At 38.2% G+C, this 26231-nt stretch overlaps 1 protein-coding gene across 1 annotated transcript in view; it reads left to right on the forward strand.

Annotated features, from left to right (window-relative positions):
• The window catches only part of LOC138353750 (mucin-3A-like), an 82109-nt gene that overhangs the window by 16748 nt on the left and 39130 nt on the right, over positions 1 to 26231 (forward strand). The gene's annotated exons all lie outside the window — the stretch shown is intronic.

Here is a 26231-nt window from a genome sequence, read left to right on the forward strand (position 1 = left end):
CACAATAAAAATATTAGCACAAGCTTGTTTAGTGGAAAGACATAGTCTCGTTACTATTATTAAATTGACTTGTTCATTATCCAGAGTTCAAGGTTGTCTCTAAGACCTACATTATCCAAATGAAAAACAGCAATTGACGAGAATAAGACCGGATGAGCCAATAGTGAAATAGTTAGCTCTGGGTTATGACTATCATTACGTAACGTGGAAAACTTCTTTCTGTCTGATGATCAAATAGCATTTTTGAAAAAATGACATCAGCTTGGTCTTATGCCATTAGGACTGTATTGCACTGTGCGCAACAGTAGCCTCGTAATATCATAGCAAGACAATGTCGCAGAATGTTCAACGCTCTTATACTGAAGGAGTAAGCGAGACACTTAGTAACGTAACGTGGAAATCAACTTTCTGTCCGATGTCCAAATATCATTACTGAAATATGAACCACGTTTAGCCAAACACAATATCTCCATTACATCTCTTTCCATATAATATTACTGTCTACAGTTTTAGCCCCTGTAACAGTTGTAACATAACGTAACGCTAACATCATCAACTTTCTGCAGTCCAAAATATCATTCTCTCTCTCTCTCTTCAGTTCATTAAATAGGGGAAAAGCAACATCATTTCCTTTCTCCTGATGCCGCTGTTCACATTTTTTTTTTCCTTTCACTTAGACGGACAGCTCACAAGAGGATGGAAAACTAATGCCAATTTTCGAACTACTTTCTGTCTGTCTGATGATCAAATACCATTTGAAAAAATGACGTTAGGTTAGTCTTATGCCATTAGGACTGTATGGCACTGCTCGCATCAGTTTTAATATCATAGCAAGACAATGTCACAGAATGTTCAACGTTCTTATACCATAACATAACATAATGTAGAGTTGCCATCCCATTCCAAACGTGATCAACAGAGGACATACCACACAGGAAGACAGACAAGAGTTTGGGGAGACATGATCACTACCTACAAATTCTAATACAGAGACTGGTGTTAGCATAGTGGGTGAAAAAAATAGATTATCCTTCTCTTTCCCTTAATACGTTTTTATTCAATAACTAGTAGACATAACATAACATAATGCAGTTACATATTCATAATGCAGTTACATATTTATCTTAACATAAGGCCCTTACATATTTATCGTGGTAAAACGTACATACATACATACATTAGCGAAACTGCTGTCCAAAATAGACCACATGATTGAGGGAGCGAGCATTCGAGCGGTGTACCTCTCGATGTCTGTCTATCACATGACTGGGTTAATGACCACACTATACCTGCTCCTGCTTACCCCGTACACTTAGTAATGTAACATGGAAATCAACTTTCTGTTTGATGACCAAATAACATTCTTGAAAAATGTGATGCTTTGTAGATTTAATTTTAAACAAAGGTGGGCCACCAGTCCACAAACTAAGAGGGGAGAGTTAGGAAGAAAGACTTTGTGAAATATGCACAGAAGAGTTTGGGGAGACGTGTTCACCACCTACAAATTCTAATATTTTTTGTTAACTGCGTGATCACAACATATACCTCCTGATCTCTTGTTCTGCCTCACACTAGTCAATAAACACAACTTTGTGTCATTTCTTGACTAAAATAGCACTCCAAAACATCTTTGCACTTTTAATTTTTCATTGACATGTGCACAGCCATCAAAGGGAATCTCACTACTGCACGGATGTCTTGTGTGTTAAATAATCGGTCCTTACCTAGCTTATATTTTTCTTTGAGAAACTTACATGTGGTGATCATTTCTCCAGAGTCCACACAATAACCCACACATCACCCATCTTCTGTTTTCAAATCACAGCTCGCATCTAATTTACTGTTATTTTTTTGCAGAAACTATGTTTTGAGAATATGCTCAATATCAGCAATTACTATTCATATCGTCAAAGTCCTTTCAGTCATCAAAACAAGCAGAGGTGCAGCATAATCCACTAAAGATCTGATGTATGCAAGGTACATCATTTTGACAATTCTGACACCGACCCGCCTTAGCAAGATGACTGTGCACAACAGTAGCCCCAGCGAAAACATAGACTTTTAATATCGTAGCAAGACAATGACACAGAATGTTCAGCACTCTTAATAATTTTATTCAAGCACTGATAACATAGCATAATGTAAGATTTTTTTTCACATTTCATATCGCGTGTGTAGATTTGGTTTTAACAAAAAGTGAAACACGAGAACATGAACTAATAGGGTTGAGATAGGAGGAAAGGCTTTGCGGAAGATAGAAGAGCTGAGGAGACATGTTCGCTACCTACGTTACTATTATTTCTTGCAAACCTGCAGACCTGTCCAGAAAAGCAGTCACTCAGTCAGTCAAACATTTTTATAGTTTAAAGTTTTTCATCTTAAAAAACAGGGACTACTAGTCCTCATTTTTTTCTTCTATCAAATCAAATAGGCGCGAGGGTCACTACCACATGACTACGGGAGCGAGCATTCAAGCAGTGTACCTATTGTTGTTGTCTGTCTATCGCATGACTAGGTTAAGGACCACAATATCCCACACCATACCTGCTACGGCCTCTCACTAGTCAATAAACACAATTTTGTATTATTTCTTGACTAAAATAGCACTCCGAAACATCTTTGCACATTTTAATTTTACATTGTCCCGTGCACAGCCATCAAAGGGAAACCTCACTTCTGCATGGATGTCTTGTGTGTTAAATAAAATGTCCTTACATAGCTTATCATTTTCTTTGAGAAACTTATATGTGGTGATCATATCCCCGACTCCGCACAAATAACTCACACATCACCCAACTTCTGTTTTCAAATCATAGCTCACATCTAATTTACTGTTTTTTTGTTTGTTTTTTGCAGAAAACTAAATTTTGAGAATATGCACAAAGTCAGCAATTACTATTCATATCATCAAAGTTATTCTCAGAGTTTTTTTAGTTTAAAAAAATACTTCCACCATCCTACATCCATATTGAGAGAGAGAAGGTAAATATAACTTGGTTATTGCATCTAGTTTTTAAAAGAGCTTGAATAAGAAGTCATGTTCCATAAAAAAAAATACTTTACAGCATCCATTATTTATGAGCAGTAAGAGGGAAACGGGATCCACACATACAATTTCCAAGCATTACAACGCTAACGAGGTAAACATAACATAATTAACGACAATAATGTAGTATGCTATTAGCCGGCTTGTCAAAACTTAACATAACCGATATGATTTCACAGAGTTTTAACCTTTGCAAGTTTTTCAATGTTTTCTCTTCACTTGAGCTAAGTGAGCCAGACAAAATGTGGCATTGCATTCCCTCTGGAAGACAGAAGAGTTTGGGGAGACGCGATCACTACCCACATTGCCTCCTTCTCTTTCTCTTATTAGTCAATAAACATGTTTGCATCATTTCTTGACTAAAATAGCACTCCAAAACTTATGTGGTCATTTTTATTGTCATTGTCCCACTTATAGTCAACAATTTGTTTTGCAAAGTGACGAGTTATGCTTAGTGACGAGATTTCATGGTGAGCACAGTTTTAAGAGTTCACAGTGCATTAATTACGGTCGTGGATGTTATGTTTATGAAGATCATTGCTTCTTATTTTTACCCATTTTCACTACGCCCAGCTTTTCAGTCTTCTCATGTTCTTTCAAATAAAGTTTGCTTACTGTTTTCCAGTAGATGGGCTTCACACTACATATATTAATCAACTTTCAAATCCTTTACAACTTCAGTTCAGTTTCTTTTCAATATCACAGCTTTTTCTTGTTTCCCCTGTCAGTATCTAGTTCAGGACCTCGTATTATCAATGTCATTACTGTTTGTCAACACGTGCACTTGACTTTACTTATTTATATTTTCTCATTCTTTTCAAATAATTTATATTCGGTAGCCATGTAATGTGCACGAAATAATTTGAACTAACTAAAAATCATCAGCATCAACCGTGTATTGGCTGGCTTAGACATTCAGTTTACAACTCAGTAAGTGTTTACGGACCGTGGGAATCACTTCGTGCCTTCATTTCTGTTTAATTTAAAGTTTTTCCATCTTAAACTAAATACTACTATCATCAACCCAGTATTGGGCTCTTGGGCATTCAGTTAACCACTCGGTAAGTGTTTACTGGACGTCGTAATCATTTCCTGTGTGCTCATTTTTAGTTGAACCCGTCTCCACTCCAAACCGGACCGTCGGGACCGTAGGTCCTGACTGTTGAATAGTTCAGCAGTTACCAGGGAGGTCGTAATTAAACAAATAGTAAAACCAAAGAAATCCCCAGGGCCGGATGAAGTGTTTGCCAGGGTGCTTAAAGAATGCAAAGAGGAGCTTTCCGAGCCACTGTCTACCATATTTAATAAATCAATAGAGTCAGGCAGAGTGCCAGAGTCATGGAAGGTAGCTAATGTGGTATCAATTTTTAAGAAAGGAGATAGATCACTTGCGTCAAACTATCGGCCAATTAGCCTAACGTCTATTGTGGGAAAGTTACTTAAGAACATAAGAACATAAGAACAAAGGTAACTGCAGAAGGCCTATTGGCCCATACGAGGCAGCTCCTATTCTATAACCACCCAATCCCACTCATATACTTGTCCAACCCGTGCTTGAAACATAAGAACATAAGAACATAAGAACAAAGGTAACTGCAGAAGGCCTATTGGCCCATACGAGGCAGCTCCTATTCTATAACCACCCAATCCCACTCATATACTTGTCCAACCCGTGCTTGAAACAATCGAGGGACCCCACCTCCACAATGTTACGCGGCAATTGGTTCCACAAATCAACAACCCTGTTGCTGAACCAGTATTTACCCAAGTCTTTCCTAAATCTAAACTTATCCAATTTATATCCATTGTTTCGTGTTCTGTCCTGTGTTGATACTTTTAATACCCTATTAATATCCCCCCGGTTATGTCCATTCATCCACTTGTAAACCTCTATCATGTCACCCCTAACTCTTCGCCTTTCCAGTGAATGCAACTTAAGCTTTGTTAATCTTTCTTCATATGAAAGATTTCTAATTTGGGGAATTAACTTAGTCATCCTACGCTGGACACGTTCAAGTGAATTTATATCCATTCTATAATATGGCGACCAAAACTGAACTGCATAATCTAAATGGGGCCTAACTAGAGCAAGATATAGCTTGAGAACCACACCAGGTGTCTTGTTACTAACGCTGCGATTAATAAATCCAAGTGTCCGATTTGCCTTATTACGAACATTTATGCATTGATCCTTTTGTTTTAAATTCTTACTAATCATAACTCCCAGATCCCTTTCGCAATCCGACTTCGCAATCACAACACCATCTAGCTCGTATCTTGTAACTCTATCATCATTACCTAACCTCAGAACTTTACATTTATCAGCATTAAACTGCATCTGCCAATCCTTTGACCATTTCAAAACCCTATCTAGATCAACTTGAAGTGATAGTGAGTCCTCCTCCGAATTAATTTCCCTACCGATTTTCGTATCATCGGCAAATTTGCAAATGTTGCTACTCAAACCTGAATCTAAATCATTTATATATATTATAAACAACAGAGGTCCCAGGACAGAGCCTTGAGGCACTCCACTTACAACATTTTCCCACTCTGACTTGATTCCATTTATACTAACTCTCTGTTTCCTTTGGTATAGCCATGCCCTAATCCAGCTTAATATAGCACCCCCAATACCATGAGACTCTATCTTTTTAATCAGTCTTTCATGTGGCACTGTATCAAAAGCTTTGCTAAAGTCAAGGTATACAACATCGCAATCCTTACCACTATCAACTGCCTCAACAATGCTAGAATAAAAAGATAACAAATTTGTTAAACATGAACGGCCATTTATAAAACCATGTTGCGACTCAATTATTAATTTATGTTTTTCAAGATGAAGACGAATTTTATTTGCTATTATAGATTCGAGTAACTTTCCCACAATAGACGTTAGGCTAATTGGTCGATAGTTAGACGCAAGTGATCTATCTCCTTTCTTAAAAACTGGTATCACATTAGCAACTTTCCAAAACTCTGGCACTCTGCCTGACTCTATTGATTTATTAAATATGGTTGACAGTGGGTCACAAAGCTCCTCTTTGCATTCTTTAAGCACCCTAGCAAACACTTCATCCGGCCCTGGGGATTTGTTTGGTTTGAGTTTTACTATTTGTTTAAGAACATCCTCCCTGGTAACTGCTAAACTCGTCAACCTGTCCTCGTCCCCACCCACATAGACTTGTTCGGCTGAAGGCATATTGTTAAGTTCCTCTTTAGTAAATACAGATACAAAATATTTATTAAAAATACTACTCATCTCTTCATCACTATCTGTTATTTGACCTGTCTCAGTTTTTAATAGACCTATCCTTTCCCTAGTCTTAGTACGATATAACTGAAAAAACCCTTTAGGATTTGTCTTTGCTTGCCCTGCTATGCGAACTTCATAGTTCCTTTTTGCTTTCCTTATCTCTTTTTTAACATTTCTAACCAGTTGTACGAATTCCTGTTCTAAAGTGACCTCCCCATTTTTAATCCTTTTGTACCAAGCTCTCTTTTTACCTATAAGGTTCTTCAAATTCTTTGTTATCCACTTTGGGTCATTAGTATACGATCTATTCAATTTGTATGGTATACTACGTTCCTGTGCTTTGTTTAGAATATTCTTAAATAAGTTATATATTGAATCCACATCGAAATCCCCATTTAAGTCACCTATCGCTGGGTTCATGTCTCGCTCCAAGACCGGCCCACACCCCATACCCAAGCCTTTCCAATCAATTTGACCCAAAAAATTTCTTAGGCTATTAAAATCAGCTTTTCGAAAATCTGGCACTTTAACAGAATTTTCTCCTACTGGTCTATTCCATTCTATGCTAAATCTGATTTCTTTGTGATCACTGCTCCCTAGCTCACTCCCTATTTCGATGTCATTAATTTGCGTTTCCCTGTTAGTTAACACTAAATCTAAAATATTATTTTCCCGTGTTGGTTCCTTAATGTGTTGCGTAAGAAAGCAATCGTCAATTAATTCTAGAAAATCTTCTGCTTCACTATTCTAGTGAAGTGACCTGGTGACTCTAGTGGGAGCCCTGAGGACAGAGTTGGACTCTCTGCGGGAGGAGGTGCGTCAGCTTAAAAAACAACGAGAAGTAACGAAGGAGGAGACCAGCAGTAAAGGGACCTCGTCTTGGAGAGTTGCGAAAGACAGGGGCCTTAAGAAGACTTTGATAAAGCCGCCTTCAAACGCCATAGCAACTTCAAATTCATTTGACGTTTTGGAGGACGAGTGCTGTGGAGAGACTGTGGATCGCGCAAAAGGGAAAGCAACGAAGAGAAAGGAAGCGCAGGCCCCTCAGAAAGTAAAGGAAGTACCCAAGCAAACATTAGTTGTGGGAGATTCCCAGATAAGGTATTTGGATAGAACGTTTTGTGCTAGAGATAGGGGGAACAGGTTAAGGGTTTGCTATCCCGGAGCTGGCATTGGTGATATTATAAACAACATGAATGATATTATGGCTGGTAATGGGAACAATCCCATTATTTGCATTAGCGTGGGAGGAAATGATGTTGGTCGAGTCAGGAGTGAGGAACTGATTCAGAGGTATAAAACAGCCATAGAGTTAGTTAGGAGCAAGGGAGGAATCCCGATCATATGTGGCATTCTTCCAAGAAAGGGAGTGGGAAATGAATGGATATCGAGGGCACTTGGTGTCAATTGCCGGCTGGAAAGATATTGCAAATCAAATGCAATATCTTTCATAGACAACTGGGAACACTTCTATGGAAGAAATGAAATGTATGCTCGTGATGGGGTGCATCTATCGAGAGCTGGGGTTGTTGCTGTTGCGAACTCGCTAGAAGAAGTGGTTAGAGGTGTTTGTTTGGGTTTAAACTGTTAGTAGATAGAGGTATGGGAATTGATTTGGAGGAAGGAGGTAATAAAAGTATGTGTTTGTGGGAGAAAGGAATTGGCAAAACGATCAGGGAAAGAGAAGGTCCGCAAAATAACAATTCACTTAGGGTATATTACACTAACAGTAGAAGTCTAAGAAATAAAATTAACGAATTAAATGCTCTTGTCTGCACAGAAAAAATAGATATTATTGCACTTACCGAAACGTGGATGAATGTAGAAAATAGAGAACTATTAGCTGAATATCAAATATATGGATTTAAACTATTTCACACAGATAGATATATTAGACGAGGAGGTGGAGTAGCCATATATGTTAGGGATAATTTGAAATGTAGTCTCAAAGAGGGAATCAAAACAGAGCCACACACAGAAACTATTTGGATTGAATTAAACGAAAAAGCTAATAATATTATAATAGGAGTAATATATAGGCCACCAAATTTAGACAGAATGGAAGCAAAGCATCTATGGGATGAAATATCTAGAGCATCTAGATCTAACAGTATTTATGTCATGGGTGACTTTAATTTTAGCGGAATAAACTGGTTGAACAAAACAGGGAATAGTGAAGCAGAAGATTTTCTAGAATTAATTGACGATTGCTTTCTTACGCAACACATTAAGGAACCAACACGGGAAAATAATATTTTAGATTTAGTGTTAACTAACAGGGAAACGCAAATTAATGACATCGAAATAGGGAGTGAGCTAGGGAGCAGTGATCACAAAGAAATCAGATTTAGCATAGAATGGAATAGACCAGTAGGAGAAAATTCTGTTAAAGTGCCAGATTTTCGAAAAGCTGATTTTAATAGCCTAAGAAATTTTTTGGGTCAAATTGATTGGAAAGGCTTGGGTATGGGGTGTGGGCCGGTCTTGGAGCGAGACATGAACCCAGCGATAGGTGACTTAAATGGGGATTTCGATGTGGATTCAATATATAACTTATTTAAGAATATTCTAAACAAAGCACAGGAACGTAGTATACCATACAAATTGAATAGATCGTATACTAATGACCCAAAGTGGATAACAAAGAATTTGAAGAACCTTATAGGTAAAAAGAGAGCTTGGTACAAAAGGATTAAAAATGGGGAGGTCACTTTAGAACAGGAATTCGTACAACTGGTTAGAAATGTTAAAAAAGAGATAAGGAAAGCAAAAAGAAACTATGAAGTTCGCATAGCAGGGCAAGCAAAGACAAATCCTAAAGGGTTTTTTCAGTTATATCGTACTAAGACTAGGGAAAGGATAGGTCCATTAAAAACTGAGACAGGTCAAATAACAGATAGTGATGAAGAGATGAGTAGTATTTTTAATAAATATTTTGTATCTGTATTTACTAAAGAGGAACTTAACAATATGCCTTCAGCCGAACAAGTCTATGTGGGTGGGGACGAGGACAGGTTGACGAGTTTAGCAGTTACCAGGGAGGATGTTCTTAAACAAATAGTAAAACTCAAACCAAACAAATCCCCAGGGCCGGATGAAGTGTTTGCTAGGGTGCTTAAAGAATGCAAAGAGGAGCTTTGTGACCCACTGTCAACCATATTTAATAAATCAATAGAGTCAGGCAGAGTGCCAGAGTTTTGGAAAGTTGCTAATGTGATACCAGTTTTTAAGAAAGGAGATAGATCACTTGCGTCTAACTATCGACCAATTAGCCTAACGTCTATTGTGGGAAAGTTACTCGAATCTATAATAGCAAATAAAATTCGTCTTCATCTTGAAAAACATAAATTAATAATTGAGTCGCAACATGGTTTTATAAATGGCCGTTCATGTTTAACAAATTTGTTATCTTTTTATTCTAGCATTGTTGAGGCAGTTGATAGTGGTAAGGATTGCGATGTTGTATACCTTGACTTTAGCAAAGCTTTTGATACAGTGCCACATGAAAGACTGATTAAAAAAATAGAGTCTCATGGTATTGGGGGTGCTATATTAAGCTGGATTAGGGCATGGCTATACCAAAGGAAACAGAGAGTTAGTATAAATGGAATCAAGTCAGAGTGGGAAAATGTTGTAAGTGGAGTGCCTCAAGGCTCTGTCCTGGGACCTCTGTTGTTTATAATATATATAAATGATTTAGATTCAGGTTTGAGTAGCAACATTTGCAAATTTGCCGATGATACGAAAATCGGTAGGGAAATTAATTCGGAGGAGGACTCACTATCACTTCAAGTTGATCTAGATAGGGTTTTGAAATGGTCAAAGGATTGGCAGATGCAGTTTAATGCTGATAAATGTAAAGTTCTGAGGTTAGGTAATGATGATAGAGTTACAAGATACGAGCTAGATGGTGTTGTGATTGCGAAGTCGGATTGCGAAAGGGATCTGGGAGTTATGATTAGTAAGAATTTAAAACAAAAGGATCAATGCATAAATGTTCGTAATAAGGCAAATCGGACACTTGGATTTATTAATCGCAGCGTTAGTAACAAGACACCTGGTGTGGTTCTCAAGCTATATCTTGCTCTAGTTAGGCCCCATTTAGATTATGCAGTTCAGTTTTGGTCGCCATATTATAGAATGGATATAAATTCACTTGAACGTGTCCAGCGTAGGATGACTAAGTTAATTCCCCAAATTAGAAATCTTTCATATGAAGAAAGATTAACAAAGCTTAAGTTGCATTCACTGGAAAGGCGAAGAGTTAGGGGTGACATGATAGAGGTTTACAAGTGGATGAATGGACATAACCGGGGGGATATTAATAGGGTATTAAAAGTATCAACACAGGACAGAACACGAAACAATGGATATAAATTGGATAAGTTTAGATTTAGGAAAGACTTGGGTAAATACTGGTTCAGTAACAGGGTTGTTGATTTGTGGAACCAATTGCCGCGTAACATTGTGGAGGTGGGGTCCCTCGATTGTTTCAAGCACGGGTTGGACAAGTATATGAGTGGGATTGGGTGGTTATAGAATAGGAGCTGCCTCGTATGGGCCAATAGGCCTTCTGCAGTTACCTTTGTTCTTATGTTCTTATGTTCTATTCCCTGTTTTGTTCAACCAGTTTATTCCGCTAAAATTAAAGTCACCCATGACATAAATACTGTTAGATCTAGATGCTCTAGATATTTCATCCCATAGATGCTTTGCTTCCATTCTGTCTAAATTTGGTGGCCTATATATTACTCCTATTATAATATTATTAGCTTTTTCGTTTAATTCAATCCAAATAGTTTCTGTGTGTGGCTCTGTTTTGATTCCCTCTTTGAGACTACATTTCAAATTGTCCCTAACATATATGGCTACTCCACCTCCTCGTCTAATATATCTATCTGTGTGAAATAGTTTAAATCCATATATTTGATATTCAGCTAATAGTTCTCTATTTTCTACATTCATCCACGTTTCGGTAAGTGCAATAATATCTATTTTTTCTGTGCAGACAAGAGCATTTAATTCGTTAATTTTATTTCTTAGACTTCTACTGTTAGTGTAATATACCCTAAGTGAATTGTTATTTTGCGGACCTTCTCTTTCCCTGATCGTTTTGCCAATTCCTTTCTCCCACAAACACATACTTTTATTACCTCCTTCCTCCAAATCAATTCCCATACCTCTATCTACTAACAGTTTAAACCCAAACAAACACCTCTAACCACTTCTTCTAGCGAGTTCGCAACAGCAACAACCCCAGCTCTCGATAGATGCACCCCATCACGAGCATACATTTCATTTCTTCCATAGAAGTGTTCCCAGTTGTCTATGAAAGATATTGCATTTGATTTGCAATATCTTTCCAGCCGGCAATTGACACCAAGTGCCCTCGATATCCATTCATTTCCCACTCCCTTTCTTGGAAGAATGCCACATATGATCGGGATTCCTCCCTTGCTCCTAACTAACTCTATGGCTGTTTTATACCTCTGAATCAGTTCCTCACTCCTGACTCGACCAACATCATTTCCTCCCACGCTAATGCAAATAATGGGATTGTTCCCATTACCAGCCATAATATCATTCATGTTGTTTATAATATCACCAATGCCAGCTCCGGGATAGCAAACCCTTAACCTGTTCCCCCTATCTCTAGCACAAAACGTTCTATCCAAATACCTTATCTGGGAATCTCCCACAACTAATGTTTGCTTAGGTACTTCCTTTACTTTCTGAGGGGCCTGCGCTTCCTTTCTCTTCGTTGCTTTCCCTTTTAAAACAATCGAGGGACCCCACCTCCACAATGTTACGCGGCAATTGGTTCCACAAATCAACAACCCTGTTACTGAACCAGTATTTACCCAAGTCTTTCCTAAATCTAAACTTATCCAATTTATATCCATTGTTTCGTGTTCTGTCCTGTGTTGATACTTTTAATACCCTATTAATATCCCCCCGGTTATGTCCATTCATCCACTTGTAAACCTCTATCATGTCACCCCTAACTCTTCGCCTTTCCAGTGAATGCAACTTAAGCTTTGTTAATCTTTCTTCATATGAAAGATTTCTAATTTGGGGAATTAACTTAGTCATCCTACGCTGGACACGTTCAAGTGAATTTATATCCATTCTATAATATGGCGACCAAAACTGAACTGCATAATCTAAATGGGGCCTAACTAGAGCAAGATATAGCTTGAGAACCACACCAGGTGTCTTGTTACTAACGCTGCGATTAATAAATCCAAGTGTCCGATTTGCCTTATTACGAACATTTATGCATTGATCCTTTTGTTTTAAATTCTTACTAATCATAACTCCCAGATCCCTTTCGCAATCCGACTTCGCAATCACAACACCATCTAGCTCGTATCTTGTAACTCTATCATCATTACCTAACCTCAGAACTTTACATTTATCAGCATTAAACTGCATCTGCCAATCCTTTGACCATTTCAAAACCCTATCTAGATCAACTTGAAGTGATAGTGAGTCCTCCTCCGAATTAATTTCCCTACCGATTTTCGTATCATCGGCAAATTTGCAAATGTTGCTACTCAAACCTGAATCTAAATCATTTATATATATTATAAACAACAGAGGTCCCAGGACAGAGCCTTGAGGCACTCCACTTACAACATTTTCCCACTCTGACTTGATTCCATTTATACTAACTCTCTGTTTCCTTTGGTATAGCCATGCCCTAATCCAGCTTAATATAGCACCCCCAATACCATGAGACTCTATTTTTTTAATCAGTCTTTCATGTGGCACTGTATCAAAAGCTTTGCTAAAGTCAAGGTATACAACATCGCAATCCTTACCACTATCAACTGCCTCAACAATGCTAGAATAAAAAGATAACAAATTTGTTAAACATGAACAGCCATTTATAAAACCATGTTGCGACTCAATTATTAATTTATGTTTTTCAAGATGAAGACGAATTTTATTTGCTATTATAGATTCGAGTAACTTTCCCACAATAGACGTTAGGCTAATTGGTCGATAGTTAGACGCAAGTGATCTATCTCCTTTCTTAAAAACTGGTATCACATTAGCAACTTTCCAAAACTCTGGCACTCTGCCTGACTCTATTGATTTATTAAATATGGTTGACAGTGGGTCACAAAGCTCCTCTTTGCATTCTTTAAGCACCCTAGCAAACACTTCATCCGGCCCTGGGGATTTGTTTGGTTTGAGTTTTACTATTTGTTTAAGAACATCCTCCCTGGTAACTGCTAAACTCGTCAACCTGTCCTCGTCCCCACCCACATAGACTTGTTCGGCTGAAGGCATATTGTTAAGTTCCTCTTTAGTAAATACAGATACAAAATATTTATTAAAAATACTACTCATCTCTTCATCACTATCTGTTATTTGACCTGTCTCAGTTTTAAATCGATAATTGAATCGACTTGAATCGATAATTGCAAATACAATTCGTCTTCATCTTGAAAAACAGAAATTAATAAAAGAGTCGAAATATGGTTTTACAAATGGCCGTTCATGTTTAACAAATTTGCTATATTTTTATTCCAGCATAGTTGAGGCAGTTGATAGGGGTAAGCATTGTGATGTTGTGTACCTCGACTTTAGCAAAGCTTTTGATACAGTGTCACATGAAAGACTGATTAAAAAAATAGAGGCTCATGGTATTGGGAGTGATATATTAAGTTCTATTAGGGCATGGCTATTCCAAAGGAAACAGAGAGTTAGTATAAATTGGGTTAAGTCAGAGTGGGTAATGTTGTTAGTGGAGTACCTCAGGGCTCTGTCCTGGGACCTCTGTTGTTTATAATATATATAACTACACGCACAACTACAAGTTGTCGAGGGCACTTGGTGTCAATTGCCGGCTGGAAAGATATTGCAAATCAAATGCAATATCTTTCATATACAACTGGGAACACTTCTATGGAAGAAATGAAATGTATGCTCGTGATGGGGTGTATCTATCGAAGGCCGGAGTTGTTGCTGTTGCGAACTCGTTGGAACCATTGGTTAGAGGCATTTGTTTAGGTTTAAACTGTTAGTAGATAGTGGTATGGGAATTGATAGGGAGGAAGGAGGTAATAAAAATATGTGTTTGTTCGAGAAACAATTTGACAAAATGATCAGGAAAAGAGAAGGGCCTCAAAATAGGAGTAGGGGAAAATTCTGTTAAAGTGCCTGATTTTCGAAGAGCTGATTTCAATAGCCTAAGAATTTTGGGGGTCAAATAGATTGGAAAGTCTTGGGTATGGGATGTGGGCCGGTATTGGAGCTAGACGTGAATCCAGCGATAGGTGACGTAAAAGGGGTTTTCGATGTGCATTCAAGATATAACCTATTTAAAAATATTCTAAGCAAAGCCCAAGAACGTAGTATACCATATAAATTGAATATATTTTTTTTTTTTTTTTTGAGATATATACAAGAGTTGTTACATTCTTGTACAGCCACTAGTACGCGTAGCGTTTCGGGCAAGTCCTTAATTCTATGGTCCCTGGAATACGATCCCCTGCCGCGAAGAATCGTTTTTTCATCCAAGTACACATTTTACTGTTGCGTTAAACAGAGGCTACAGTTAAGGAATTGCGCCCAGTAAATCCTCCCCGGCCCGGATACGAACCCATGACATAGCGCTCGCGGAACGCCAGGCGAGTGTCTTACCACTACACCACGGAGACTATATCGAATACTAATGATCCAAAGTGGATAACAAAGGATCTGAAGAACCTTATTGGTAAAAAGAGAGCTTGGTACAAAAGGATTAAGAATGGGGAAGTCAGTTTAGAACAGGAATTCGTACAACTGGTTAGAAATACTAAAAAAGAGGTAAGGAAAGCAAAAAGAAACTATGAAGTTCGCAAAGCAAAGCAAGCGAAAACAAATCCTAAAGGGTTTATCCAGTTATACCGGACAAAGATTAGGGAAAGGATAGGTCCATTAAAAACTGAGACAGGTCAAATAACAGATAGTGATGAAGAGATGAGTAGTATTTTTAATAAATATTTTATATCTGTATTTACAAAAGAGGAACTTAACAATATGTCTTCCGCCGAACAAGTCTATGTGGGTGGGGACGAGGACAGGTTGACTAGTTTACCAGTTACCAGGGAGGATGTAACTACATAAGAACATAAGAACAAAGGCAACTGCAGAAGGCCTATTGGCCCATACGAGGCAGCTCCTATTTATAACCACCCAATCCCACTCATATACATGTCCAACCCATGCTTGAAACAATCGAGGGACCCCACCTCCACAATGTTACGCGGCAATTGGTTCCACAAATCAACAACCCTGTTACTGAACCAGTATTTACCCAAGTCTTTCCTAAATCTAAACTTATCCAATTTATACCCATTGTTTCGTGTTCTGTCTTGTGTTGATACTTTTAATACCCTATTAATTTCCCCTTTGTTATGTCCATTCACCCACTTGTAAACCTCTATCATGTCACCCCTAACTCTTCGCCTTTCCAGTGAATGCAACTTAAGCTTTGTTAATCTTTCTTCATATGAAAGATTTCTAATTTGGGGAATTAACTTAGTCATCCTACGCTGGACACGTTCAAGTGAATTTATATCCATTCTATAATATGGCGACCAAAACTGAACTGCAAAATCTAAATGGGGCCTAACTAGAGCAAGATATAGCTTGAGACCCACACCAGGTGTCTTGTTACTAAGGCTGCGATTAATAAATCCAAGTGTCCGATTTGCCTTATTACGAACATTTATGCATTGATCCTTTTGTTTTAAATTCTTACTAATCATAACTCCCAGATCCCTTTCGCAATCCGACTTCGCAATCTCAACACCATCTAGCTCGTATCTTGTAACTCTATCATCATTACCTAACCTCAGAACTTTACATTTATCAGCATTAAACTGCATCTGCCAATCCTTTGACCATTTCATAACCCTATCTAGATCAACTTGAAGTGATAGTGAGTCCTCCTCCGAATTAATTTCCCTACCGATTTTCGTATCATCGGCAAATTTGCAAATGTTGCTACTCAAACCTGAATCTAAATCATTTATATATATTATAAACAACAGAGGTCCAAGGACAGAGCCTTGAGGCACTCCACTTACAACATTTTCCCACTCTGACTTAAGAACATAAGAACATAAGAACAAAGGTAACTGCAGAAGGCCTATTGGCCCATACGAGGCAGCTCCTATTCTATAACCACCCAATCCCACTCATATACTTGTCCAACCCGTGCTTGAAACAATCGAGGGACCCCACCTCCACAATGTTACGCGGCAATTGGTTCCACAAATCAACAACCCTGTTACTGAACCAGTATTTACCCAAGTCTTTCCTAAATCTAAACTTATCCAATTTATATCCATTGTTTCGTGTTCTGTCCTGTGTTGATACTTTTAATACCCTATTAATATCCCCCCGGTTATGTCCATTCATCCACTTGTAAACCACTTGTAAACTTGACTCCATTTATACTAACTCTCTGTTTCCTTTGGTATAGCCATGCCCTAATCCAGTTTAATATAGCACCCCCAATACCATGAGCCTTTATCTTTTTAATCAGTCTTTCATGTGGCACTGTATCAAAAGCTTTGCTAAAGTCAAGGTACACAACATCACAATCCTTACCACTATCAACTGCCTCAACTATGCTAGAATAAAAAGATAACAAATTTGTTAAACATGAACGGCCATTTATAAAACTATGTTGCGACTCAATTATTAATTTATGTTTTTCAAGATGAAGACGAATTTTATTTGCTATTATAGATTCGAGTAACTTTCCCACAATAGACGTTAGGCTATATGGTCGATAGTTAGACGCAAGTGATCTATCTCCTTTCTTAAAAACTGGTATCACATTAGCAACTTTCCAAAACTCTGGCACTCTGCCTGACTCTATTGATTTATTAAATATGGTTGACAGTGGGTCACAAAGCTCCTCTTTGCATTCTTTAAGCACCCTAGCAAACACTTCATCCGGCCCTGGGGATTTGTTTGGTTTGAGTTTTACTATTTGTTTAAGAACATCCTCCCTGGTAACTGCTAAACTCGTCAACCTGTCCTCGTCCCCACCCACATAGACTTGTTCGGCTGAAGGCATATTGTTAAGTTCCTCTTTAGTAAATACAGATACAAAATATTTATTAAAAATACTACTCATCTCTTCATCACTATCTGTTATTTGACCTGTCTCAGTTTTAAATCGATAATTGAATCGACTTGAATCGATAATTGCAAATACAATTCGTCTTCATCTTGAAAAACAGAAATTAATAAAAGAGTCGAAATATGGTTTTACAAATGGCCGTTCATGTTTAACAAATTTGCTATATTTTTATTCCAGCATAGTTGAGGCAGTTGATAGGGGTAAGCATTGTGATGTTGTGTACCTCGACTTTAGCAAAGCTTTTGATACAGTGTCACATGAAAGACTGATTAAAAAAATAGAGGCTCATGGTATTGGGAGTGATATATTAAGTTCTATTAGGGCATGGCTATTCCAAAGGAAACAGAGAGTTAGTATAAATTGGGTTAAGTCAGAGTGGGTAATGTTGTTAGTGGAGTACCTCAGGGCTCTGTCCTGGGACCTCTGTTGTTTATAATATATATAACTACACGCACAACTACAAGTTGTCGAGGGCACTTGGTGTCAATTGCCGGCTGGAAAGATATTGCAAATCAAATGCAATATCTTTCATATACAACTGGGAACACTTCTATGGAAGAAATGAAATGTATGCTCGTGATGGGGTGTATCTATCGAAGGCCGGAGTTGTTGCTGTTGCGAACTCGTTGGAACCATTGGTTAGAGGCATTTGTTTAGGTTTAAACTGTTAGTAGATAGTGGTATGGGAATTGATAGGGAGGAAGGAGGTAATAAAAATATGTGTTTGTTCGAGAAACAATTTGACAAAATGATCAGGAAAAGAGAAGGGCCTCAAAATAGGAGTAGGGGAAAATTCTGTTAAAGTGCCTGATTTTCGAAGAGCTGATTTCAATAGCCTAAGAATTTTGGGGGTCAAATAGATTGGAAAGTCTTGGGTATGGGATGTGGGCCGGTATTGGAGCTAGACGTGAATCCAGCGATAGGTGACGTAAAAGGGGTTTTCGATGTGCATTCAAGATATAACCTATTTAAAAATATTCTAAGCAAAGCCCAAGAACGTAGTATACCATATAAATTGAATATATTTTTTTTTTTTTTTTTGAGATATATACAAGAGTTGTTACATTCTTGTACAGCCACTAGTACGCGTAGCGTTTCGGGCAAGTCCTTAATTCTATGGTCCCTGGAATACGATCCCCTGCCGCGAAGAATCGTTTTTTCATCCAAGTACACATTTTACTGTTGCGTTAAACAGAGGCTACAGTTAAGGAATTGCGCCCAGTAAATCCTCCCCGGCCCGGATACGAACCCATGACATAGCGCTCGCGGAACGCCAGGCGAGTGTCTTACCACTACACCACGGAGACTATATCGAATACTAATGATCCAAAGTGGATAACAAAGGATCTGAAGAACCTTATTGGTAAAAAGAGAGCTTGGTACAAAAGGATTAAGAATGGGGAAGTCAGTTTAGAACAGGAATTCGTACAACTGGTTAGAAATACTAAAAAAGAGATAAGGAAAGCAAAAAGAAACTATGAAGTTCGCAAAGCAAAGCAAGCGAAAACAAATCTTAAAGGGTTTATCCAGTTATACCGGACAAAGATTAGGGAAAGGATAGGTCCATTAAAAACTGAGACAGGTCAAATAACAGATAGTGATGAAGAGATGAGTAGTATTTTTAATAAATATTTTATATCTGTATTTACAAAAGAGGAACTTAACAATATGTCTTCCGCCGAACAAGTCTATGTGGGTGGGGACGAGGACAGGTTGACTAGTTTACCAGTTACCAGGGAGGATGTAACTACATAAGAACATAAGAACAAAGGCAACTGCAGAAGGCCTATTGGCCCATACGAGGCAGCTCCTATTTATAACCACCCAATCCCACTCATATACATGTCCAACCCATGCTTGAAACAATCGAGGGACCCCACCTCCACAATGTTACGCGGCAATTGGTTCCACAAATCAACAACCCTGTTACTGAACCAGTATTTACCCAAGTCTTTCCTAAATCTAAACTTATCCAATTTATACCCATTGTTTCGTGTTCTGTCTTGTGTTGATACTTTTAATACCCTATTAATTTCCCCTTTGTTATGTCCATTCACCCACTTGTAAACCTCTATCATGTCACCCCTAACTCTTCGCCTTTCCAGTGAATGCAACTTAAGCTTTGTTAATCTTTCTTCATATGAAAGATTTCTAATTTGGGGAATTAACTTAGTCATCCTACGCTGGACACGTTCAAGTGAATTTATATCCATTCTATAATATGGCGACCAAAACTGAACTGCAAAATCTAAATGGGGCCTAACTAGAGCAAGATATAGCTTGAGACCCACACCAGGTGTCTTGTTACTAAGGCTGCGATTAATAAATCCAAGTGTCCGATTTGCCTTATTACGAACATTTATGCATTGATCCTTTTGTTTTAAATTCTTACTAATCATAACTCCCAGATCCCTTTCGCAATCCGACTTCGCAATCTCAACACCATCTAGCTCGTATCTTGTAACTCTATCATCATTACCTAACCTCAGAACTTTACATTTATCAGCATTAAACTGCATCTGCCAATCCTTTGACCATTTCATAACCCTATCTAGATCAACTTGAAGTGATAGTGAGTCCTCCTCCGAATTAATTTCCCTACCGATTTTCGTATCATCGGCAAATTTGCAAATGTTGCTACTCAAACCTGAATCTAAATCATTTATATATATTATAAACAACAGAGGTCCAAGGACAGAGCCTTGAGGCACTCCACTTACAACATTTTCCCACTCTGACTTAAGAACATAAGAACATAAGAACAAAGGTAACTGCAGAAGGCCTATTGGCCCATACGAGGCAGCTCCTATTCTATAACCACCCAATCCCACTCATATACTTGTCCAACCCGTGCTTGAAACAATCGAGGGACCCCACCTCCACAATGTTACGCGGCAATTGGTTCCACAAATCAACAACCCTGTTACTGAACCAGTATTTACCCAAGTCTTTCCTAAATCTAAACTTATCCAATTTATATCCATTGTTTCGTGTTCTGTCCTGTGTTGATACTTTTAATACCCTATTAATATCCCCCCGGTTATGTCCATTCATCCACTTGTAAACCACTTGTAAACTTGACTCCATTTATACTAACTCTCTGTTTCCTTTGGTATAGCCATGCCCTAATCCAGTTTAATATAGCACCCCCAATACCATGAGCCTTTATCTTTTTAATCAGTCTTTCATGTGGCACTGTATCAAAAGCTTTGCTAAAGTCAAGGTACACAACATCACAATCCTTACCACTATCAACTGCCTCAACTATGCTAGAATAAAAAGATAACAAATTTGTTAAACATGAACGGCCATTTATAAAACTATGTTGCGACTCAATTATTAATTTATGTTTTTCAAGATGAAGACGAATTTTATTTGCTATTATAGATTCGAGTAACTTTCCCACAATAGACGTTAGGCTATATGGTCGATAGTTAGACGCAAGTGATCTATCTCCTTTCTTAAAAACTGGTATCACATTAGCAACTTTCCAAAACTCTGGCACTCTGCCTGACTCTATTGATTTATTAAATATGGTAGACAGTGGGTCACAAAGCTCCTCTTTGCATTCTTTAAGCACCCTGGCAAACACTTCATCCGGCCCTGGGGATTTGTTTGGTTTGAGTATTACTATTTGTTTAAGAACATCCTCCCTGGTAACTGCTAAACTCGTCAACCTGTCCTCGTCCCCACCCACATAGACTTGTTCGGCTGAAGGCATATTGTTAAGTTCCTCTTTAGTAAATACAGATACAAAATATTTATTAAAAATACTACTCATCTCTTCATCACTATCTGTTATTTGACCTGTCTCAGTTTTTAATGGACCTATCCTTTCCCTAGTCTTAGTACGATATAACTGAAACCACACCAGGTGTCTTGTTACTAACGCTTCGATTAATAAATCCCAGTGTCCTATTCGCCTTATTACGAACATTCATGCATTGATCCTTTTGTTTTAAATTCTTACTAATCATAACTCCCAGATCCCTTTCGCAATCCGACTTCGCAATCTTAACACCATCTAGCTCGTATCTTGTAACTCTATCATCATTACCTAGCCTCAGAACTTTACATTTATCAGCATTAAACTGCATTTGCCAATCCTTTGACCATTTCAAAACCCTATCTAGATCAACTTGAAGTGATAGTGAGTCCTCCAAATTAATTTCCCTACCGATTTTCGTATCATCGGCAAATTTGCAAATGTTGCTACTCAAACCTGAATCTAAATCATTTATATATATTAAAAACAACAGAGGTCCCAGGACAGAGCCCTGAGGTACTCCACTAACAACATTATCCCACTCTGACTTAACCCCATTTATACTAACTCTCTGTTTCCTTTGGAATAGCCATGCCTTAATCCAAGTTAATATAGCACCCCCAATTCCATGAGCTTCTATTTTTTTAATTAGTGTCGGAAAATCCGACACCATTTAATACCATACAGACAGATAATAATTGCTGCTGTATTACCAATAAGTTACCCATAGAAAACGTAACTTGTAGTAGAATTACCGTCTAAAGAAAACGGGATATCATCACCACATACTATTATAATTCACCACCTATTATGGTGGGAATTATTCTTAAATACATTAGTCTTTGGACTTTACCATTATAAAAACATCTCATATAAATTAACTTAATTATCAATATTAAAGTAGAGTAAATGTGACCCTTCTATCACTTTGTCATCTGGACAATGTAAGCTAGGCGTCAGAGTGAGGAAGGAGGGGCAGCTATTGTTGTGTCACCTCCAGACGCGTGGAGCAAATTCGGCTCCTATCATATCTGGACAATGTCGACCAGGCGTCAGTAGTATGGAGTGTTAGCCATTGTTTATACTAGACCAGAGGCTCACGGGAGCAAATACGGCTCCTGTTAATTTTACTTGGACGTAGTGTTATGGAAACCAAAGGTGTACCATCTTCAACACGCTGTCAACAAATCAAGTTAAGTGTTCTTTCCGAAGCCCATTATCTATCATTAGTGGCCATTAATGTCATTGGGTAGGGTTTGCCGGTTAGAGCACGAGATAGCCTCAAACTAAAGGTAATTAAGCCAGGTCTTTAAGGTTCCATGTACAGTGTTTTCTCTGATATAGCTTGTCATATATAGGTATCTGGCTTTACAGCTAGCGCCCTTTTGACAGGTCAAGACGAGGAAGACTTTGTGCACCAGTTACTGGGTGATGGAAGCTACCTCAAAGAGGATAATTTGGAGTCTACACCCTAGTTATACCTGGTGGACTAACCTGCTGTACTATAAGATAAGGAACCTCTTCAATGTATGTAGTCTAATACTGTAGTTTGATTGGCTGCATATATATAAATTAAATTAATATAAACCCCCCTAATGTGTAGAGGATCGATTTGTGAGATTATGAGATTATTGCAGAAATACAGTCCACTTATCATTATACAAATTGCTATCGAAGTATATAAATTAACGTAAATATAAATTCATATAAATTAAATAAATATAAATCTCACAGGTCGGTTCCCACATTATTTGGTCCTTCGAAACCGAATTATTTGGTCATCTTCGAACCGGATGACGGATTATTTGATCCTTTGAACCCACATTTGGTCATCTTAGTACCGGATGAACCAGTTAACCAGTGGATTCATTAAATATACTAGTGCAGTGTGATTTAAACAAAGCCAGCAGTCAATGACGGCGGCGTTGACTCGAGCGAGTTCACGAGCCCCGCTCAGTTCAGATCAGCCTTAGTCAGCGGTTTCATGCACACCCACAGATTTGATGGCGTGTTATTTCGTGAAATGACAGCGCTAATATAGAAGCCAGCCAAATTAGTGGCTGTGTCCTCGCGATATTGTTCACGGATTTCGTGGTGTTAAATTTCGCGAGAGATTATCTACGAATTTTGTGGAGTTTATTTCGCGAGGTCACTAATAATATTTAATACTTCTTGATAATATTAGAAGTTTCATAGAGGCTAATTAAAAGGCTATTATCAATAATTGTATATATTATTTCTCCAAAATAGAGAATTATTTAATATATATTGCACTAGTGTTCACAGTATAATATTTACTAATTGCCAACCCACAACAGGGTAGGATATTTACCATTGACTAGTTGAACTATTATTGTTCATCCTAGTCCCATTATTACCATAGTCAGTTGTACTATATTCAACAACCTGGCACCATTAATGAATGGTGCAGACCCTATTTTGGGTGTAATTTTTATCAACTCGAGTTGAGTTGTATATATAATAATTTACTTATGATCATTACACCTTTGAGTGATTAATTAGTGTCTCTACCATCCTAGCGTGATATAGAGGAGCTAACCTAAAGGTACTTCCAGTGACACTGGTTTATCACTCAAATCATTAGTGTGTATGATTGTATATATATAATGTGTATTAATTTTAAGTGCTAACCTCTAGTAGATGTAGGATTATTGCCTAGTGAGTGCATTTTACCCTAGGCTACCATCAGTGCTTGTTCAGTATTATGAGCAGCCCAAGTACAAGCCCCACAAGGCTTCACCAACTAGCCAGTATGGATAATGCAGGGAGAATGAAAAGAACCCTTGCAGGTCTTAAAGGCCACTTAACAAGACAGATCAAGAAATGTGAAGATTTGTCACAACAATCTCAAGTTGATTATGCTGACCTGGAAAGCTATTATCAAGCAGCTGCAGGTAAATTTGAGCAAATCAAATGTCAAATAGCAACATATGTGGCTGAACTTGCCAACACCAATTTATCAGAAACAGAAATAGACGACATTATGGTTGATCTTGCGAATTATGAAGATCACACTCAGGCCACGTTACAGCCTTATGTCAAATTAATTGCCCAGAACAAGGCAACAGCAACAACAACAACAGTTGCATCTAATACGAGTCAAGCAGAAGCTCGACTCCCTCCAATTAATTTACCCACTTTCTCAGGAAAAGATGAGGAAGATTGGGACGAATTTTGGAACAAATTCGTTGACCTTGTAGACTCAAAACAATCTTTACCAAAGAGTAGTAAATTCTCTTATTTGCAAGGCCAATTATCAGGTGAGGCTAAAACAGTAGTATCCCATCTGAGACTAACTAATGACGGCTATGATCTGGCAGTAAAACTCCTCAAGGATAATTATGCTGATCCAGAAGTAAGAACATCACATTTAGTTCATGAGCTGTTGCATTTACCCCCACCGGAGGCTTCAGCTGATTCACTCCAAGTCTTCAAGCTGGAGGTAGAATCATTGATCAATGCCCTCAGCCTGACAGCAGATACAAACGGGGCTGAGTGGGTCTTGAAAATAATTGTCCAGGAGAAAATACCTAGGGACATATTGAGACAAATGAGTGCTCATTACAATAAAAGCATCTTATCTATGAATGAAATATCTGAAGGTTTAAAGTCAGTAGTTCATCAATTACGAACACATGACAAATTAAAACCACCAAGTAAACCCTCAGAAACCAATAATAGTAAACCACAGAGTACCAAAGGTACTCCAAATCAATCTAGACAATATAATTCAACACCAAAGTGGAACAGTAGCAGTGTGGGCGTATATGCGGTGGGACCCTCCAAGCCTATAGTTACTGTGTCACCCAAGAACGTGACACCAAAGGGTACAGGAAGCTATGGAACATGTTTGTTCTGCAATGAGAAACATTCAATGTACCACTGCTCTAATTTTCCTGATAGTGACGCCCGTGTTGAGCGACTCAAAGATTTGCAACATTGCACGAGGTGCCTCAGGAAACATAACATCAAGGATTGTGATACCCAATTACACCCTTGTAATAGGTGTAACAAAGGTCAGCACCATGCAGCATTGTGCAGAGACACCAAAACAACGTCTCCAAACCCCAAGGTGGAAGATAGCATTCCCACCACAGTACAGTACTGCAAGGTGCAACAAACAAAGAGTGTCCAATCGGCAAAGTCTAAAGGTAATACGACTTTGCCTACTGCCCAAATTACCATCCTGAATAAGAGGGCCAAGGTCCATACCCGTGGGTTGTTTGACCAAGGATCCCAGAGAACATATATTACTAAAAAGCTGGCAGATGAATTACAATTAAGGCCTGTAGCCCAGATATCATTCAACATCTCAGGGTTTGTAACAGATGCAGGACCTCAAGTCTACCAGGTGGTACAACCATCAGTACGTTTAGGCAGGTACGTCTGTCGAGTACAAGCCATTGTGGTGGACAAAATACCAGTAGACCTACAAGTTCAAGGTCTGAGAGCAACAGCCAAATTCCTGAGAAATAGAGGAATAAAATTGGCAGATAATATTAAGTCTGATCACCTCACCGACTTCGGTCTCCTTGTAGGGACAGACTACTACCATCAATTCATTGGTAGCCCTACTAAATATCAGGGCATAACCATGTTAAACTCTGCAGGAGGTAAATTACTCTCAGGCCCAGTATCAAGCCTGAGGAGACCTATGCCTGCAGATAAACAATACCAATAGAAATCTAAATTTGTCAGCTGATTATATTTCTCCAGTAGCATTATACTAAGGAGATTACAGCTGACTATAGTAACAGAGGTTGATGTTAGTATCATCATTTGAAGCTGAAGATGAGTTCATGAGGCCTCAGTGGCAAATCAGTGAACAGTAGCCTAAAACAGCTACAAGTCACTGCGACAAATGTCACTGAACCCACTGCAGTCTCAGAACTATACTTTACTTTAATGATGAGCTATTCAATCTTCTGAATCAATTAACTAAATTAAACCCCAATAAATCTGATGACTGATTTGATACATTTATTATTTA

Source organism: Procambarus clarkii, chromosome 59 (assembly GCF_040958095.1).
Source record: "Procambarus clarkii isolate CNS0578487 chromosome 59, FALCON_Pclarkii_2.0, whole genome shotgun sequence".
In the NCBI taxonomy this organism is placed as follows: Eukaryota; Metazoa; Arthropoda; class Malacostraca; order Decapoda; family Cambaridae; genus Procambarus; species Procambarus clarkii.